General features: G+C 46.6%; 1 long non-coding RNA gene across 1 annotated transcript; it reads left to right on the forward strand.

Moving 5' to 3' along the window:
- Window positions 1–5,114: 5,114 nt before the first annotated feature.
- On the forward strand, window positions 5,115–16,874 carry LOC109372128 (uncharacterized). Its single transcript, XR_002121997.1, has 3 exons — window positions 5,115–5,152; window positions 5,917–6,075; window positions 16,756–16,874. It is a non-coding gene; the product is annotated as an uncharacterized LOC109372128 (long non-coding RNA).
- Window positions 16,875–19,820: the final 2,946 nt, after the last annotated feature.

Genomic DNA, 19,820 nt, shown 5'->3' on the forward strand with positions numbered 1-19,820 from the left:
TTGGAGCTCACAAAGGAAGTGTGGGCATCTCTCAAGGGGGAAAGATAGAGAACGAGGGATGATGAGCTTAAAGGAGAAGGTGGAGTTCGCGGAGCAGGGCCAGACACTGAGCGGTGACTGGCACTCCAGGATGGATGCAGGCAAAGGATCCTGCTAAGGAGACTGGTGGGCGCGGGGCGGGGGCGGGGCGTGCAGAGGAGAAAACCAAAAACACGGGGTCCTAGAAGCCCAGGGAAGAGAGTTTCCAGAGGTCAGGGTAGCCCGGGAGGTGAGGGCAACCCCAGGATCTGCTTTTTGGGGACCTTTGCCACAGTAACCTTGGGACAGAAGCCCCTGGGGGAGGGGGAAGGGGTGATCTGGAGCCTGGCGGAGAAAGCGGGAGGGGAAAGGAGGACCTCCGGGGGACAGTGGGGTCCGGGAAGGTGCTGTTTCTTACACGCTGACATTTGAAGGGAGGAGGGCTGTGAGAGCCCCAGTTTGAAGAGCAGTGACAGGTAGTGAAGGAAAAGTGCCCTAGAGCACTGGGATTGAGTGTGGAGGTGAAGGGATTAGTTGTGTTGGTGGAAAGGGACAAAATTGAATCATGTACATTTTACCGGGTAACCTGATCTCCATGTTCTCCTGGCGGCTCTTCCCTCTGCCCTCTGGGTACCTACAACAGCTCTAATTAGCAGTGGTTTCATCCTGCCTGTTCTGGGGCTGTGTCTCATTCATTTTTTTACCTTTCGGCACCTAGCAACAGGCAGCGAGCTAGGTAGAGGCAGAATAATTATTTTCTGCTTGAAATCAAATGTCTGAAATGGAAGTTCAGAATTTTCTTTTATCAGAGATTTTGTGACAATTCCCAGGGAATTGATGAACAACAGGGAAAAAAGTCAAGGTTGAGGCTATCTGGATGGGAGGCTATCTGGGTCTCAGGAAATGCACTCTGACACCGTGTGGGCACAGCCCTTTATAGTTTATATGGTGAGGTCATGACCATTGTCTCACCTGGTCATCACAACTCCATCCTTCCACCCCTAGTGAGGCAGACAGCCACCATTAGCCCCATTTCACAGGTTAGGAAGCTGAGACCCAAAGAGGCAGGTTGGAGGGAGAGAATGATGGACAATGAAGTGGATGGAAATTGGGGCACGGTCTTAAATGCTACATTCAGGGTCTTAACCACCACTACCTGGTGGTGCCTCGTAGACATCAATTCTAATTATTTCTTCCGTATTTGGACAGAAGTCAAAGTCAAGAGAGAGCTTTGGTCTAACTGGCGGAGCTCAGGCCTCATGCCCACCCCCTGACAGGACCTGGGTGATGAGAGGCATGACCTTGGAGGAGGGGCCTCTGTGGCGTCTGTGTGAGGGAGCAGCCCAGGTCCCATCACAGCCACATTTCCCTAAATGTAACAAGGGACATTAGGAGGTAATAAGGGATTCTAGAAAGCCCAAACCCCCAGTCATCCATTCTAAGAAGTGACCAGCCCAGAGGCACGGAGGAAGCCATGTGCAGATAAGAGAGGGAGAGACCTGAACTAGACCAGTGGACATGGAAAGAAATAGGTCAGAAACTTGTAGTAGATACAAACCAGTAATAATTGGTCAATGATTAGCCATTAGAGTGAGAGAGAGGGTTAAGACAAGGGTGACTCCATGTGTCTTGGGTAAATGGTGGGGTGGGTGGTCGGGAGGCTCCTGGGATGGGGAACACAGCATGGGGAGCCAGTTTGAGGAGCAGGACAGTGAACTCAGATACAGCCAAGGGGTCAGGGTCACAGCCAGGTGGAGCACAGCAGATACTTGGATCTGGGATCTGGGGCTCAGGAAGAGATTTCACTGGAAGTACAGGCCCAGGGCCGCTCAGAGTAATGGGAACCCCGAGAATGAGTGAGATCACCAGAGACAGAATGGGACAGGGCCCAGGACGGAATCATGAGTTACAGTGGCATTTGAGGAACCAATCAGGTGTGCGCAGGCAACAAAGGAGAAAGAGAAGCAAGGGCCTGAGAGATGCGACAACTAGGAGAGTGGGTTGCCATGGCAACCAAGGTAGTGAAGTGTCTCAAGGAGAAGGTAATCAACACTGTCAAATGCAGCAGAGAATTCCAATAAGATAAAGACAGAATTTTCTTTGGATTTGATGATTAGTAAGCTTTTGGTGACCTTAATATGACCACTTTGGGGAAGCGATGGGGCATAAACTGGAATAATGACAAGATGTGAGAGGGAGGTGAACCCATCACTAACAGTCCTTTGAGGAGTCTGGAAGGAAGACTTCAAGAGGTGAAGAACAGGGGTGAGGAGGTCGAACATAGGAAAGACATGAGCAAGTTGACAGGCAGACATCAACTCCCACATGCGATAAGCATTGTTTAGTGACCAAAGTTTATTCATTCCGTATTTTCTAATTTAGCATCTATTACGTGCTTGGCAGTGTGCCTAGCACTGTGGATACTTTGGTGAATGAATTAAAATGGAACCCCTGGGGTGGCCAGGTGGCTCAGTTGGTTAGAGTGTGTGCTCTGAACAAGGTTGCCGGTTCAATTCCTGCATGGGATGGTGGGCTGCGCCCCCTGCAACTGGATTGAAAGCGGCGACTGGACCTGGAGCGGAGCTGCACCCTCCACAACTAGATTGAAGGACAATGAGTTGACTTGGAACTAATGGGTCCTGCAAAAAACACAGTTACCGAATAAAAATTAAAAAAAAAAAAGAATCGCTGTTCTCATGGAGTTTTTGTGGTGGTAGGAGAGAAACACATGAGTCAGATAATCACACAAATATACAATTTCCAACATTGGTAGGCACTCTGAAGGCAAGATACTGAGAGCTGGAGGGCATACAACGAGGGGACCCGCCAGTCCGAGGCCCACTCCAGGAGGCTTCCCTGAAGAGGTAACACTTGAACCAGGATGTTAAGAAGGGGAAGAGCTAACTGGGGCAAAGCATTCTAGGCAGAGGGAACAGCCTGTGCAAAGGGAGGTGAGGTGAGACCAGAGAGGCAGGCAGTGCTGGCTGTGCAGAGCTGTGGAGGCCGGGGCTGAGCTGAGTACATCCCGAGATACACGTAAAGGAAGCAGGGTTGAGCCCTGCCCTCGTGTGTCGCTGTAATCTGAGACTGGCTGTTCTATGGAGAAATCACTAGAGGCATCCTAGGTCGGCTTGGAGGCCAGTTAGGAGGCTTTTGTTTTCATGGTGGTCAGGATCTGGACACGGTCCACACATTCTGGCTAGCCTTGGTGCTGGGTGGAACGAAGAGGGGCAGGGAGAGGAGGAGGTATGCAGGACGACCTCTGAGTGTCTGCCCTCATCAGTGAGGTGGCAGTGCCGTTCTCAGAACCGCGGAGCCCTAGAATGGGACTGGATCTGTGAGGCAGACCACAAGCCTGGTGGTAGTCAGCCGAGACATCCAAGAGGAGATGGGGAGGAAGTAGCCGAATGCATATTTCCAGAGCACAGAGTAAGACGCTAAAGAGACCCATTCAGAGCCCCCGAGGGATGCTGGGTGGAAATGTGCATTGAAGTAATGTCAGGTTTCTGGAGCATTCTGAGGCTGTGAGGACTGCTGAGGAAGAAGAGCCCAAGGAGCACCAACATTTGGGGACTGGAGAAGGAAAGAAGGATCTGCCTAGGGGACTGAGAAGAAAGGGCCAGAGTGGAATGGTCAGGAGTAGGTATGTACTGAGAGGCCAGGGGACAAAGGCTGATCTGTGAGCCCCTCCAATGCGCACAATCACCGTGGCACCCCAGAATTGGGCAGCACAGTGGCCATGCTGATTGGCACACCCCAGAACCCATGAGAGACCTCTGGGGACTTTTACCAGAGGCAGCTTGGGGGATGAGAGAAAGGAGGAGGAAGCAAAGTGGAGGGCTTTTGAATCTTCAAGGGAAGAGCAATGCTGGCTCGTGAATCTTCTGAGGGAAGTGAGCCTGAGTGATGAAGTGATTAAGGATGGAGACAATTAGTGAAATAAGCTCCCAAAGGGGCTGAGATCAAGTGTTGAGGTGGATAAATTAGTTTGGGGCAATAATGTGTTTTTGACTGAAAGGGGCAAAATTAAATTATTTACCTTTTCAAGAGTAACTTGATCTCCATATTCTTTTGGGAGCTTTTATCTGACCTGTGTACTCACTACGGTGCTAATTAGCACGAGTTTTCGCCTGTCTCCTGGCTAGGATCGTGTCTTATTATTTTTTGTGTGTACCTCAGCACCTAGCAACAGGCAGGCAGTAAGCGCTTTGGGTGCCAATTCAGTATTTTCTGCCCTGGAATCAAATATCTGAAGTCAACATTCACACTTTTGACCAAAAAGGAATATATATGACAATTCTCCAGAAATTACAATGCAGGAAAGAATTGGGACGTTAAGTCACAGGAGTCAGTGGTTTGGGTGGTGGGTGGAGAAAAAGTAGAGGAGTCAGCTCCTCTATCTTAGTAAGTTCTGTGCCATTTCTGCATATTTACATTCACCATCTCATATGAACTTCACATCCCCACACAAGATACAGAGGATTACCCCATTTCATTGAAGATGACACGGAAACCAGATAAGGAAGTGCCTTACTGACAAAGAACACAAGTGGCCTGAGCTGGCTTCAGACCTCGGTCCATCCAGTGTCACGGTCCTTCTTCCCAGGACCAGGTTGAGCTGGAGAGGAAGAGGGGGCTGCAAGGTCCAGGTGAACATGGTGCTTGCAGAGGGTTGGAAATGCAGTCAGACTGGAGACCTACAGGATATGAAAGCATCCTACCAAACTGCAATGATGAAACTTGTAGTGCTGGCACTAGAGCAGGTAGTGCTCTTGTTAAGAAGCCTCTCCACCATGCGAATGATATAGACATTCTATATTTGCATCTAAAATTTCTAGATTAAAAAAAATCTTTACATGGGTTTGTCTTTAACCCATGCCAACTGTGTTTTCATGTATGATACGACAGAGATCTAATCGGACCTTTTTCCAAATGGATAACCAGTTTGGCAAGTATCATTTATTGTCCCTACACCATCTTTTCTCCCAGTTCCCAATGTCTAGATTCTATTCGGATCTGGAGCCGGCCGAGTGGCTCAGTTGGTTAAGAGCTCGCTCAAGAGTGTGAGCTCTGTTGATCAATTTGTCTATTTCTAGGCCAATACCAGCCAAGCTTAATCTGACTACCTGATAAGGTAAGTACCCTTCCCTTCCTGGTCCTTTATTCTTTTTAAAAATGACCTTGGTCATATTATACATTTACTTTTTCACATACATTTTAGAATCGACTTCTCAAAGTTTCATGAAAAAAAAAATCCTGTTGGAAGTTTGAGTGGGATTGCATTGAAGGAAGAAATAACATCATTAGGATATCAGTTCTTCCCATCTGTGAACATTGTATCTGCCTCTGTTTAATCAGAGTCGTATTTGTTTGGTTTGATTTGTAATGCCTTTTAATAAAGGTTGGTTGCTTTTGTCACAAAGGTTTTTCACATTTCTTAATAGGTTTGTTCCTGAATGCCTTATCAGTTTTGTTGCCTTTGTGAGTGAAAAAAAGTTTTCCTTTTTTTTTTCTTTTGGCTTTCCAAATTTTAATCAATTTATTAATCATAATGCTTTATTCACAGACATATTCAGAGTAAATGTGCTTTGTCCCTGGGCTCACAAATGAGAACACGGCACACATGTAAAGCAGAGCTAATTGGCTGGAAATGAATTCAAATTTTTGAATTAAATTTTAATTATACAAGTAATACATGAATATATTTTCCTCGAAATAAAATTAAAGCGTTACAGATAAAGAAGTCTCTACAGATCTCCCTCACCCCACCTCCACCTCTGGCCCTTCCCCTCATTCAGAGATAGTTGCCCTTAGACTTTTGTTGTTGACCCAAAATGTTTCCCAATGCCCACTGAAACACATCTTTTATTCTCTTTTTGTGTGTGTTTGTTTGCACAGACGTGGTGTGTGCACACTGGAGCTGTTGCTCTCATCTTGGTGTGCCCTACGGACTTCTGCTTTAGCAGCTGGCGGCGGTCATGACTGATTACACCATGTTTGATTTCCTACTGATTGACTATGAAAATCTTCCCAGTGTCACTCCATCCACTCAAAACTGTAAGCGCTCCCTTGGACATTACCCATTTGCACATGTACAGGTGTTTCTCTGGGAGACACTTAGAAAACGAAGTGATGGGTCATGGGGTATCCACATCTTACATTCTAACAGAGACTGCTAGAATGTTCCCCAAAGGGCCACACGAATGGAATCTCCTGCCAGCAGTGTCCATTTGCCCAGACCATCTCAAAGGCCTCCATTTTTAACCAGGCCGATGAGTGAAAAATAGTATCTTGCTTTAGTTTACATTTTGCTGAATTACCTGCAAGACTGACATCTGCATGTGTTTACTGGCCATTTCTATTTCCTCCTCTGGATTACTTATCTATACTCTTTGCCTGTTTCTTTAAGTTCTTTTTGTATTTTTGCTATTGATTTTTAGGAGTTCGTTATGCATTTCGAATACTAATACCTTGTTCCTATGTATATTGCAAATGTTATCTACATTGTGATTCTTGTCAGGTAATTGTATGGTATCTTCTGTCTTAGAGAAATACTACATTCTGATACAAAGTTATCAATCTTTTATGTCTTTTTAATCTTATTTAAGAAAGCCTTCCCTAGATCAAGGTCAAAAGCATTTTCTGTATTTTCTTCTCTAAAATTTATAATTTACATATGTGTATATATTTAAGCCTTTATACTATATATAAAAAATAAATTCCATACCCGTGAATCTTAGGATCTAACTTTAATCCCTTCCCACCTCCCTCACCCCCTGCCATGCCCCCAGTGGATAGGTAATTGTCCCAACACTGTTATTGGGTAATCGCTCATTTCTCCACTGATTGGAAATCGCTCCCTTTGCCTGACACTGAATTCCAGTGCGGGCCTGTGTCAGAGCCCTTCTGGTCCAGTGATCTATTTGTCTACTCCTAAGCTTGATAATATACTTTGCTAACTGGCGGGACAAATCCCACCTTCTCTGTTGTTTTTGCATAATTGCCTCGGTCATCCTTGCATATTTGTCCCATCACATGAATTTTAAAATCAGCCTGTCAAGTTTCAGAAAAATTTCTGCTAGGATTTTCATTGGGATGTCATTGAGTTTATGGATAAGTTTGAAGAACATTGAAATCTTTATCCTACTGAGTCTCCTACCAATGCTCAGTGCTCTGTTTCTCAGTTCTGGTCATCTTTTATGTCTTTCAGGGACGTTTTATGGTTTTCTCTGGTTCAAGACTTGCATATTTCCTGATGAATCTATTCCTAGGTTTATTCTCGGTTTTGCTGTCAACTGAGAACAGGACCCCCTCTCCCCTGAACTGTTTGGCCCTTGTTTTTTGTGTTCCATTGCAACCCATTTACGAATCACTGCACCTGATTTGCAGACACACGCGCAGAGTAAACGTTCTTCCTCCCTGAGCCCAAACACGCGGGGACAGCCAAACACAGAGCTGGCAAGGTTGGCTGAAAACAAATTAGAATCTTTTCAAATTATACTTTAATCAAACAAGTAAAGCACGGATACATTATCCTTACTGAACGTAGAACAATACGAATATAGCTAAAGTTTTCCTTGGCCACCTTCTGAAGTCTTAGCTTTATGTATCTCCTTCCATAGAAATGTATAGTATTGATATAGGTGTTCTGAATGACTCATTCCACTTTATAGGGATTTTACTGTAAGCTGCGTTCTTTTCACTCAATTTTACATTTTTAAGATGTACTCCTATTGATACAAATGGCTCTTGCCCATTCCTTTTAATAGCTGTATTGTATTTACTCCCACAAATGTACCACCTTTTCTCTTCTGAAGAACGATGGACATGTAGTTGCTTCATTTCCTCTCCTCCATCATAAGAGGCACTGCAGAAAAACAGCCTTGCACATGCCTCCTCCGTAATGTTTCTCTACAATTGTGATTGAGAAGCAGAATTTGGGATCTAAAGATTTCCACATTTTGAGTTTTAACAAATATTACCAAAGTGTCCTCCATAATTTCTGTACCATTTAAACTTCCAGCCAGAGGGTTTGAGAGACTCTAATCCCCATACCATAAGCAAACGTGTTAAATATTTATCAGTCTGATCGGTGAAAATTGAATCATTTATTTACAATTTACATATGCCTATTTGCTAGTAAGATTTTCCTATGTGAGTGGCATTTGTATTTTTTCTGAATTATGTTTATTTTTTTTCTCACTTAAAAATTAGGTTGTTTATCATACTGATTTGTAGAGTTTCCAGATTTGGTCTGAATATTAATCTTCTGTTATAGGTATGGAAAATATTTTCTTCCAGCTTGTCTGTTGCCTTAAACTCTTTGGAAGACCTCTTCTTAGATGGAAGTTATCAATTTTGACATAATCAAATTTATCAGTCTTCTCCTTTATTCTTTTTATGTATATAGCATGTTTAAAGCCTTCCTTATTCCTAAGGTTTAAATATATCCTGTATTTTTTTTCTAATAATTTTGTTTTTATTTGGGTCTTGAATGCATCAGGAATATATTTTTATGATCGAAATGGGATATGACCTAACCTTTCTCCAAATGTACAGCTGATTATTACAGCGCAGTAGATTGGCTGGCTCATCCTTTCTCCATGGATTTGGTGTGAAGCTCCCTCACGTTCTAAGCTGTGGTGCTAGGAAGGTCTGAGGCCCCTGAGCTGTTTCACCGATCTGTATATTCCTGTCTGTACCAGGCTATTTTATCTGCCATAGCTTTATACCTTTTTTCGTTTTTAAGATTTTATTGGGGAATTGGGGAGGAGAACAGTGTTGGGGAATTGGGGAAGGGGAACATTGTGTTTTTCCAGGACCCATCAGCTCCAAGTCAAGTTGTTGTCCTTCAATCTTAGTTGTGGAGGGCACAGCTCAGCTCCAAGTCCAGTTGCTGCTTTCAATCTAGTTGGGGGGGGGCGGCACAGCCCACCATCCCATGTGGGAGTCGAACCGGCAACCTTGTTGTTAAGAGCACGTACTCTCACCAGCTCAGTGGCAGCTCAGCGCCAGCGCAGCTCACTGGTCCATGTGAGAATTGAACTGGCGACCCTGTTGCTCAGAGCTTGCGCTCTAACCAACTGAGCCACTCGGCCGGCCCCAGTATACCTTTTGATATCGTTAAGTAAAATGCCCCATTTCATTGTGCTCCCTTCTCAGTTATGTAGCTATTACTGCACATTGAGTCCTCCGTATGAATTTTAAAACTTGCTTGTCAAGCTCTGTGAATTTAAAGATTCATTTGGGCAAAATTGACCTCAGTATCATACTGAACCTTTCGATTTATGGCTACAGGAGAGCCCTACGTTTATCCTGATCATCTTGTGTGTCCTCCAGCCACATATTATGTACTTCTCTCCCTAAAGAAGCTGCCCATTTCCTAATGGGTTTTGTTGTTGCGAATGAGTTCTCTCCGCACCACTTTTCTTGTTTTGCTGTTGCTTGCGACATTTTTCTAAATCTACTTACTAATCACTGTACTTCATTCATAGACACACACAAAGTAAACGTTTTTTTCTCCCTGGGCACAAACATGCGAACACTGCCAAACACACAGAGCCGACATAATTGGCTGAAAATGAATGGGAGTTTTTTTCCAAATTAAAGTTTAATGACACAAGCGAAACATGAATACATTCTCCTTTTTAAAAAATAGAACACTGCAGATGAAGCTCAAGACCCTTTGGGCCACCCACCGCCCTCCCATATCCTCCCTCCTCCCCAGAGGTAAACACTGTAATAGGCTCAATGTGCACTTTTCTAGACTTTCTAAAAACTCATAAATACGTAGGTATCCACAGGAACTATATGGTATAGTTGTCTCAGATACTGAGAATTTTGTCTTCTCCTCTCCAGTTTTCACTGATAGTCAATTTTTGTATCGACTTGGATTTCATTATGGTTAGAGAATAGAATGTCCATAGTTTCGTCCATTACAACGTGAAGGTCAAGACACAGAAGTTGGGAGACAACAATGCAGCGAAGTGGGTAGGACGGCTGACAGGGATGATAGCAGGAAGGCAAGGGCGTCTGTGGACACCTGCGGGACAGGAGTGAAGGGGCAGATGGATTTTGTAAAAAGATGGCCAGGAGAGGTACTTTAAAACCGTGTTGAGAGAAGCAGAGATGGAGGGGAGTCGTTTCCAAGTGACCTAACGCCTAATCTGCCACGTGGGTCATCGGTAGAACTTATGAACTAGGACTAGCATGTAGCAGACGCTGTTCAGAGAACCCCCGTGCCCCAGTTTTGACTAGGATCTTACAAGGCGACATCTTCAGGCAGCTTCAAGGAAAGCACTTTCCTCCCTGACTAAAGAGAGGCACCTGGAGAGCTTTCTTGGCCCTTCCCCTGCCTTTCCGCCTAGATGACAATGTGATGCTTGGAGCTCTGACAGCCATCTTGTGACCAGGAGGGGAAGGCCCTGAGATGCAGCTCTCTGCTGACTCATGCAGCCTGGACACCTGAAACCATTGACTTCTGGGCTTTGCATTCTTTGAAATAAATAAATGTTCTTACTGTTTAAGCTACTCTCAGGAGTTCTGTTAGCTGCTGGTGAAAGCACCCTTGCTTATATAAGGGATCGAAGAGCTTTTTAGAGCTGGGGGGGTGGGGTGACCACAAAGAGCAGACCATGCGCTCTGGGGTGAGAGTTTGGAAGCCAGCGACAAAGCAGAAAAGGCTACTCTTCATCAAAGCCCTTCTATCCTCTCGGATGTTTTAAAACTACGTGTATGTATTACATGGAAAGAAATAGAAAATTGGTTTCTTTAAGAGCAATTCTGTTATCAAGATGTGAACACTGGTTGCCTCTGGGTACTTAATTTTCTAAGATTTCCACAAATCATTTTTGTAATTAAAAAAAAGTCAAAGTCCCAGGTTCTTAAGAGATGACCTATGAGAGGTAAGTTTTGGGCCCAGAGCTTGGAAGAGACTGCCCGGGTGAAATCCTAGTTAAAGACTTGGATTCAAAGGACTTGAAAGCTGGGGTCGGGGAAGCAGGCAGAGTAGGCGTGGATGTCATCTCTCACCTGGTCCTCATGAGGCCAGCGCCTCCAGGGGGTATTCAGGGGACAGCAGTGAGCCCAGCATGTGTGGGGCACACAGGGTGGGGGGCTTGGATGCGGCAAGAGGGAGAGCAGTGACAAGTCAGGCTGGCCAGCACATGCAGGGCCTGTGTGTCACGTCAAGGAGTTTCCCAAGGGTCACGAGGAACCAGTGAATCTGCTTAAGTGGGGAGATGGGTGTGATCACGTTTTCCTGTACTCATGTTTCTTTTCTTTGCCAATGGAAGAAGCTCAACTCAAACCCACTCAGGCAGAAAGAGAATTCGATTGGCTTCCTTCACCAAACCACAGGCCAGGCTATTTGGGCCTCCAGGTCTGGAGAGAGGGACTTGACCATCATACCCTCCCTCTCTCATTTCCATGCCTCTCCATCCTGCTGCAGGCCAGCCTCACTCTCAGGTTTGTGACCAGAGACCAAGGTGGGAGTGAAGGAGTTGGGTTAAGAGGCCTTACTCAAGTCACTGCTACTTGCTACTCACCATTTTGTCTAGTTTCTCTAATTTCTCTGTCCTCAGTGTCCTCATCTGTGAAATGGGGATAATAATAGCACCAGCCTTAGAGTGTTGTCAAACACAGAGAGGGTCAAAGGAGATAATACCTGTAAAATACTTAGCCCGTAGCCTGACATCTAGTATGAGGTATGACAATTAAGTTCGCAAACTCATCCTAGAAAAAGTTCTATATACTTCATTGTTGAATATTACTATGGTCATCTTCGAAGTACTCCCCTTGGGAAGCTATGCACCGATGCCAGCGCTTAGTCCACCTTTCAAAGCAATTTTGGAATTCTTTTTCTGGAATGGCCATCAGAGCTATTGTCGTATTACCCTCGATGTCCTGAATGTCATCAAAATGTCTTCCTTTTAATATTTCCTTTATCTTCGGGTAAAGAAAGAAGTCATTGGGGGTCAGATCAGGTGAGTAGGGAGGGTGTGTCAATACAGTTATTTGTTTACTGCTAAAAACTCCCTCTCAGACAGGGCCGTGTGAGCCATGAATTGTTGGCGAAAAGTTCAGGTTGTTTTCGTCTAACTTTTTTATGCAGCCTTTTCATCACTTCCAAATAATAAACTTAGTTAATTGTTTGTCCAGTTGATACAAATTCATAATGAATAACCCCTCTGATAACCCCTCAAAAAAGTTTAGCAACATCATTGCAACAAGTTCACAAACTTAATTGTCAGACCTTGTAAGTGCTTCGTAAGTGTTAGTTTGTGAGCTCTCTTTGTTCCCAAGTCAAGAAATTTGAGGAAGGGCTTCGACCGGCACAGCCTAAGTCAGGGGCCCCATTACCCCTGGCCAATCAATGATGACCAATAAGGTGGGTTATGTGATAAGACAAATTCCATTCAAAACAGGTTGAAGTGCAGAAGGATTTCCCAGGAGAGTTGGCACTGGTCTAGGTAAAGACAATAATAGATGTGTCCCATTAGCCTTCTTGTTGCCCACAGAAAAGGGTTTGGAGCGGGCTCGACAGGCCTGGAGGTAGGGAGAATACCTAAGAGGGTACCACAGCTGTCCAGGTGAGAAGTGATGCAGGGCTGAGAGAAAAGGCAATGCGTATGGAGGGGAGGTGGATTCAAGAGGAGTTTTTTGGAGGTAGAAATCGGAAGCATGAGAGCGATCAGAGGATGAAAGTTTAAAGATGGCTCCAGGTTGCTGGCCCAGAAACTGCCACAAACAGAGCTTTGCCAAAATACAGCTTTTTTATTTCTCCATAACTCAAGTTCACTCTTACCACCGCCCCCCACCGCTTCGTGTTTGGAAGCACTAACTTCATCTGTAAGTTCAAGGTAAATGCAGTCACCTCTGGACTTTTCCTTCGTCTGTCTTAAGTAGATTAAGTAGAGAAGCTGGTCCACTTTCAGCTTCTCTGCTTCCCACTGCTCCTTCCCTTCCTCCTGAGGACGGCCTGTGTTCTGAGGTCTCCTATTTTGCCCTGGCACCAGGGTGTGGATCTGATCCTGATCACCAGGGTCCATCCGCTAGTGTCATCCCAGCAGAGACACCCCAGCTGAGTCCTTATCCTGACCACAATGCATTTCCAAATCCACCACCCAGGGCCGGCCGAGTGGCACGATGGTTAAGAACTGGCTTGGGACGCCAGAGGGCCCCGGTTCGGATCCCACATATGAGGGCCAGTGACACTGCCCTCCACAAATAAGATGCTGAACAACAGCTCAACCTGGAGCTGGGCTGCCGTGAGGGGTCGCTGGCGACGGCGGAGGCTGCAGCCCCTGTGGCAGTGGGTTGCCATCGGCTGCCGTGTGCAGCCAGCAGCCAGCGTGAGCGGCCAGCAGCTGCAGTGAGCGGCCGTCCAGAAGCCGGCGACTGATCTGCCTCGCCTGGGAAGAGCACAATGATGGTGCCAACTTGCGCCAGTGAAGCAACGTCCTCCACAACTAGACTGAAGAACAAAAACGACAGCAACTTGTCTGTTCCCCTTCCCCCAATTCCCCAGCACTGTTGCCATCCCCCCAATTCCCCAATAAAAATCTTTAAAAAAAAAATCCACCACCCACACTCACCCACTTCCCTATCCCCTCGCCATCAGCACCTTGCTATGGGGACACACAGGACCCTGGAGGACATCCACAGTTTCATCTGTCAGATCACTCCCAGCAGGACTCTCAACCTAGCCAGCCCAAGCTGGGAGGTGTTGGTCTCCTGGGCAACACCATGAGGAGCCAAGCAATAGCCCCTTCTACTCCAGGACACCCCAAATTTATTTTGGGAGATCTAGTATCTATTTGTTACATATCCATATTATTCCCCTTCTTCCCACTAGCTGGTTAAACTTTTCTTACAGGTAGAAAGACAGCTTCTGCATTCTTCCCTATTTACTGCTCAGGGCATCAATTTCAAGTTCTGAGTCCCTCAGGTTCTTTTCTCTTTACAAAAGGCCAGTAACCACCACCAAACACCCTCTCTCTGCTGTAGGTTTCAAGAGGCTATTTAAAACGATCGACTGTCTTTCTCCTTGCATTCATGCTCTCACAATACCAACCCTCCCTTAAAGCTCTAACTGAATCAGGAGAGAGTGATGATGGTAGCGAGTCTCCAAAGATGGCCACCATCCATTTCTGCCCTTCCAGTATACACATACTACTTCTCATATCAAGAAGTAGAGTCTACTTACCCTCCCCGTGAATCTGGGCTGGATTTAGTGACTTTCTTGGCCAACAGAACGTAGTAGAAAGGACATTCTAGGATGTGTAAGACTAGGTCATCAGAAGCCTTGTCGCTTCTGCACAGACCTCTTGAAACACTTGGTCTTGGACCACTCCCTCTTGCATCCCAGCTGCCACACTGTGAGAAGTCCGGCCGTGTGGTGAATCCACATGTGGGCACTCCAGTCCACAACCTCAGCTGAGCTGACTACCAGCTATGTGAATAAGCGTCCTTGCTCAGTAAGCCTAGCTGCCATCTGACTGCAATTGCAGGAGAGACATTAAACAAGAACCACCCAGCTGAGCCCTGTCAATCCCCAGAACCATGACAAATTATATATTGTGTTTTTAAGCCACCAAAGTTTGGGGTTGTTTGTTACACAAAACAGTGACAGGCAAGGGAGTGTGTGTGGGGGAAACACATTGAATCATATATACAATGTCCAACTACACACCGTTTAAGTGGACCATTATAATACAGTGTGGTAAGTGCAATCATGGGACACAGGCACGCACAGAGCTTTCCAGGGGAGGTTACTACTGGTCTGCTTCCTAAAGATGAGCAAGGCAGAAAGGCCTAGAAGGACATTTCAAACAAAGGAAGCTACACAAGCAAAGCCCTGGAAGTGAGAAGTAGCCAGAGTTAGCTTGAGGGCATTTGGCGTTCCTGGAGTATGAGAGAAGGAGGGAATGAGAAAAGTGGAACTGAAGAAGTAGACAGAGATCAGGCCCTGTAGGGCCTTGGATGCCCCTGTCCCCCCACCCCCACCCCCTACGTCAAGGAGTTTCGACACCATCCTATAGTCAGTAGGCACTATTGAAAGTTTTTACACCAGTGACATTTCAGATTTGTGGTTTGGGAAAGTCACTGTGGTAGCTAATATGAAGGCTAGATTTAGAAGGTGACCGTCTCCAGGTAGGGATACCAATTGAGGAACTACGGTCATGGCCCAGGTAAGATAGGATAACGCCATGACAGAGGGGCTGGACAGAACCCAGACATCTTTAGAAAATAAAGTCACAATTGAATGGTAATTGTTGGGTGTTGGAGTGAGAGTGAGGGCAGAGCCAAGGATGAGTCCCATGTGTCTTGAGTGGGGCCCATGGTGAATGGCGGGGAAGTGCTTGGGATGGGGAACACAATGTGGGGGCCAGTTTGTGGGGGCAACAGTGGGATCAGTCTCAGACAGAGGGGCACAGCCAGGTGGGGCCCAGCAGGCAGCTGGATCCCAAAGCCAGAGAGGCTCAGGAAGAGATTCTACTGGAAGGGTCAACCTAGGGATAGAGGGTAATGAGAATCTCAGGGAGAGGGAGTAGGGAGAGAATGGTAGAGGGCCTAGGGCAGAATCATGAGTTACAGCGACATTTGAGGGGCTGATTGAGGTGTGGGCGGGTGACAAAGGAAAGAGAGAAGGAAGGACCTGAGAGATGAGACAAACAACTTGGAGAGGGGGTAGCCATGGCAACCAAGGTAGTGAAGAGTTTCAAGGAGAAAGTAATCAACGCTGCTATATGTCCCGAATCTCAGAAAAATAAGGAGCAAAGTCCTCTGAATTTCGCAATCAGGGGGTTGTTATGAACCCTGGCAGGAACTGGTGGGGTTTTTTTGGGGGGAGGGGCTTGTGGGGGTAAAAGCTAGCTTACGAGGGGCAATAGAGTGAATGGGTGAGGAGATTCAGACCCCTCCTTAGAGAAGGTTGGGTGGCTAGGGGAGGAGTTAGGTGACAGGGAGAAAAATATGGGTGATCGAGGGAGGATTATTGAAAACAAGAGACCCTAGAATTTTCTCAAAAGAGGGCACCAGCAGAGAGGGAGAGGATAAGAAGACGAATGATTTGTGAGCTGGGATCCATCCTCTGACCCCGCTGAAAGGGTATGATTGGAGATGTCTCGAGAGAAGAGAGTGAGACCTGGAAAAACTCCCTCATGGTGTGCTTTTTAATCCTGAAAAACTCTGTGTAAGGTTGTCTACACTGTCAGATTTTGCAGGGTGGTTGAGACGAATAAGAAAAGTTGCGTAGAATTGAGTAGCGAGAAGGTCATTTGATACCTGTGCAGACAGTCTTCACTGGCCCCTTCAGAGCCAGTGTCTTTCTCCGTCCTGTTCTGTGCCCTGTATGGCCAACTTTTACAACACCCAGGCTCCTTGCCCCTCTGGCTTGTAGCTGAGTTTGACCAGTGGAGGAACCAATGGGAGAGTGAAGAAAGGGAAGAGATAGGTTCCCTGCCTGCCTTCTTATGGGCTGTGGGTTGGCACTGACTGCGTTCCTTTACTGTGGCCACAGGTGGGGTCCCTTTCTTAAGCCACAGCTTTCTCCCTAGATTCTGAAAACCCACACTTCATCTCTTCATTCCTAGAAGTGGTGATGACTTCCAACTCTTGCTCATCCCTGGGTCCTTTATTGTCTCTAGAACCCCTAGCCCTGCCACGCTCTGTGAATAGTTCTTTCATTAAATTCGTTTCAGTTAAATTCTTTTGCACCACCCTCTTTCCTACCAGGACTCTGACTGCATTGGTGAACTTGGTTCTTCTAAGCACCGGACGGACATGGAGGGGGGTACACGATGCTGAGCAAAGACGGACCTGGTCTCTGCCCTCATAAACTGCCAGTCCAGCGAGGATATTAATCAAGTAAATAAAGAAATCCATAATTTGAAACTCTGATAGGTGTCATGGAGAAATCTTTCTAGATCAGAGAAATAACATTTGACTAGAGGAGGGGAAGTTAACTAGGAATGAGGAGAACATTGCACAGAAGGAAACAGTGTGTGCGGAGCTCCACGGTGGGAGGGCGGTGCATCCGAGAAGCCAGAGGGCTATCATGGCTGCCGTATTGATAGGTAAGAACGATTTTGACACAGTGACAGAAAACTCAACTCCAAAACATTTAAACAATAAGAAATTTATTATCACACATAATGAGAAGCCCCAAAGGATGCAGCTCTAATGGCATCAAGGACCCAGTTTCTGTTCTAGCTTTCAGTTCTGCCACCCTCAGCATGTGGGCTCCTGCCTCCACGTCACAAGATGGCTGCAGCCACTCCAGGCATTGTATCCACCATACAATGATGGATCCAGAGATAGATGGGAAAAAAAGTGGTTTTTCCTTATACTGCTTTTTAAGAACTAAGAAACCTTTCGCAAAAGACCCTGCCACCACCACCTCTCATTGAGCATATTTGCACCACATGCCCACTCACAAAACCAACTGCTGACAAGAAAAGTGAGCCTGACCACTGTAACTGACATAAGCCAATCTATGTCACATGGAGAGTGGCTTCTGTTAGCAAGAACCAAGAAGAAAAGATTGTTGGGAAGGAACTATGTCCAGTTGGGGTGGGAACACGATGTATGATGAGGCTGAAGAAAACCATGTTGATCTTTTCCTAAGAACTATTGAGTGGGTTTCAGTAGGATATGGGTATGAAAAAAGATGGGTATTTTGAAAAGACCAATCTGGCTGCTCTGTAGGGGTTGGACTATTGGGGGGAAGAGTGGATTTAAGGAGATCAATTAGCTGGTGACTGCAGTGGGCCAGCTGAGAAATGATGGCTTGGACTAAGCTATTGGTGATGATGATGGAGACAGGAAGTAGATCAACTGGCCTTAGGGCAGGATGTGGCATTGACATTGGATTTTAGGGTGACAGTCAAGTGTCTCCTACCATAGCGGTGTTGTCATTCCCCCGAATAGGAAACACCAGACAAGAACAAATTTGGGGAAGATTAGGAATTCGAACAAAGAGAGATAATCAAGTACAAAAAGAAAAACAGACCAGGAGTTCCATTTGGGTCATGTTGTTAACATGCCTGAGATATCGGTAAGATGGTTGGCCATTGGGTTCTAGAGCTCAGAGTAGAGCTCTGGACGGCAAATGAAAGAGTGGCCTTAGAGAAAGATCAGTGTGTTGGTCTAGACCTCAAAGGTGACTTGAACTGGATTCTCAGTTTGGGGGATTGGCCCCTAGGAGGTAGGCAAAGCTTTAGGGAAAAGGTGCAGAGTGAAAGAGAAGTCCAGAAACCAATGGACATGGGTAGGGAAGCCTGAGAAAGAGAGGAAGACAAGGAAAAGGAGATCTCAGAAGCCCACGAAAGAACATTTCCAGAGGTCAGGGTGGCCACTGGTGGGCCAGATCCACAAAATTCGGGAGGTAAGTGCATGGCTGGGATCTGGCCTTTGGGGACCTTTGCCACAGTAACTGTGGGGGAGGGGGCAGAAGCCCACCTGGGGGGGAGGGTGATCTGGAGCCTGGCCAAGAAAGCAGGAAGGGAAAGGGGACAGTGGGGTCTGGGAAGGTGCTGTTTCTTACACGCTGACATTTGAAGGGAGGAGGGCTGTGAGAGCCCCAGTTTGAAGAGCAGTGACAGGTAGTGAGCGAAAAGCGCCCTAGAGCACTGGGATTGAGTGTGGAGGTGAAGGGATTAGTTGTGTTGGTGGAAAGGGACAAAATTGAATCATGTACATTTTACCGGGTAACCTGATCTCCATGTTCTCCTGGCGGCTCTTCCCTCTGCCCTCTGGGTACCTACAACAGCTCTAATTAGCAGTGGTTTCATCCTGCCTGTTCTGGGGCTGTGTCTCATTCATTTTTGTACCTTTCGGCACCTAGCAACAGGCAGCGAGCTAGGTAGAGGCAGAATAATTATTTTCTGCTTGAAATCAAATGTCTGAAATGGAAGTTCAGAAAATTGTCTTTTTACCAAAAAGATAATGTGGGAACTCTGAGGGAGTGAGATTCCAGGTACAAGAAGCTGTGAGGGTAGGTGAGGATGGAAAGGTTGTGGGTTTGAAAACGTCACCGGGTTAGTTCCATGGCTAGCCGTTGGGGAGCGTGCTTGAAGGACATGCACCAGAGGAAGAGCTAGAATTTCCCCTCCAACCTGGGCTCAGCTCGTCACAGGTCACAGTGCTGCCTACTGGCCTGGCATTGCCTCCACCTGTTCATTGTTGCCCAATTCAGAGCACGCTTTTCTCTGCTTAAACTCACTCGGCCTCATGGCAGCATCTGACACAGCTGACCACTCCCTCCTGAAAGCACTTCTCTTTGGCCACCATGACACCACAATCTCCTGTTAGCCTCCACCCTCACGAGCCACACCTCCGCGGCCTCCTGCAGCCACCATCTAAGTGCTGGGTTCCCTCAAGACCAGACTCATGTAGGGGCCCTTTCCATCTGCCTCTCTGTTCTCACCCTGGGGGGGGGGTCCCTAATGACTGTAAGTTTATGTCCTGCCCTGCCCTCTGGAGACTGACATGCTCAGCTGACGGCTCTACTTGGATGTCTTTCACGGGCACCCCAAACTTGCCACAGCCAATCAGAATGCTAACTTCTCCCCAGAACTTTCGCTCCACTCCTGCCTTCCACTTCTCTGCACAAGGCCCAACCTTGAACCCCCGTTTCTCAAACCTGGCCCCTGAGAGTCATGCTGGGCTCTTCCCTGCCCTCACGGCTCCCCCCAATCCCAGCAAATCCTGGCAGTTCCTGTCTCCAGAATCACCCCCAGCCTAGCCCTCCCCTCCCCTGGCTGCCACTCCCCCATTGCAGCCACCGCCCATCTCCCACC

The sequence above is a fragment of the Hipposideros armiger genome, unplaced genomic scaffold (genome assembly GCF_001890085.2).
Source record: "Hipposideros armiger isolate ML-2016 unplaced genomic scaffold, ASM189008v1 scaffold_613, whole genome shotgun sequence".
In the NCBI taxonomy this organism is placed as follows: Eukaryota; Metazoa; Chordata; class Mammalia; order Chiroptera; family Hipposideridae; genus Hipposideros; species Hipposideros armiger.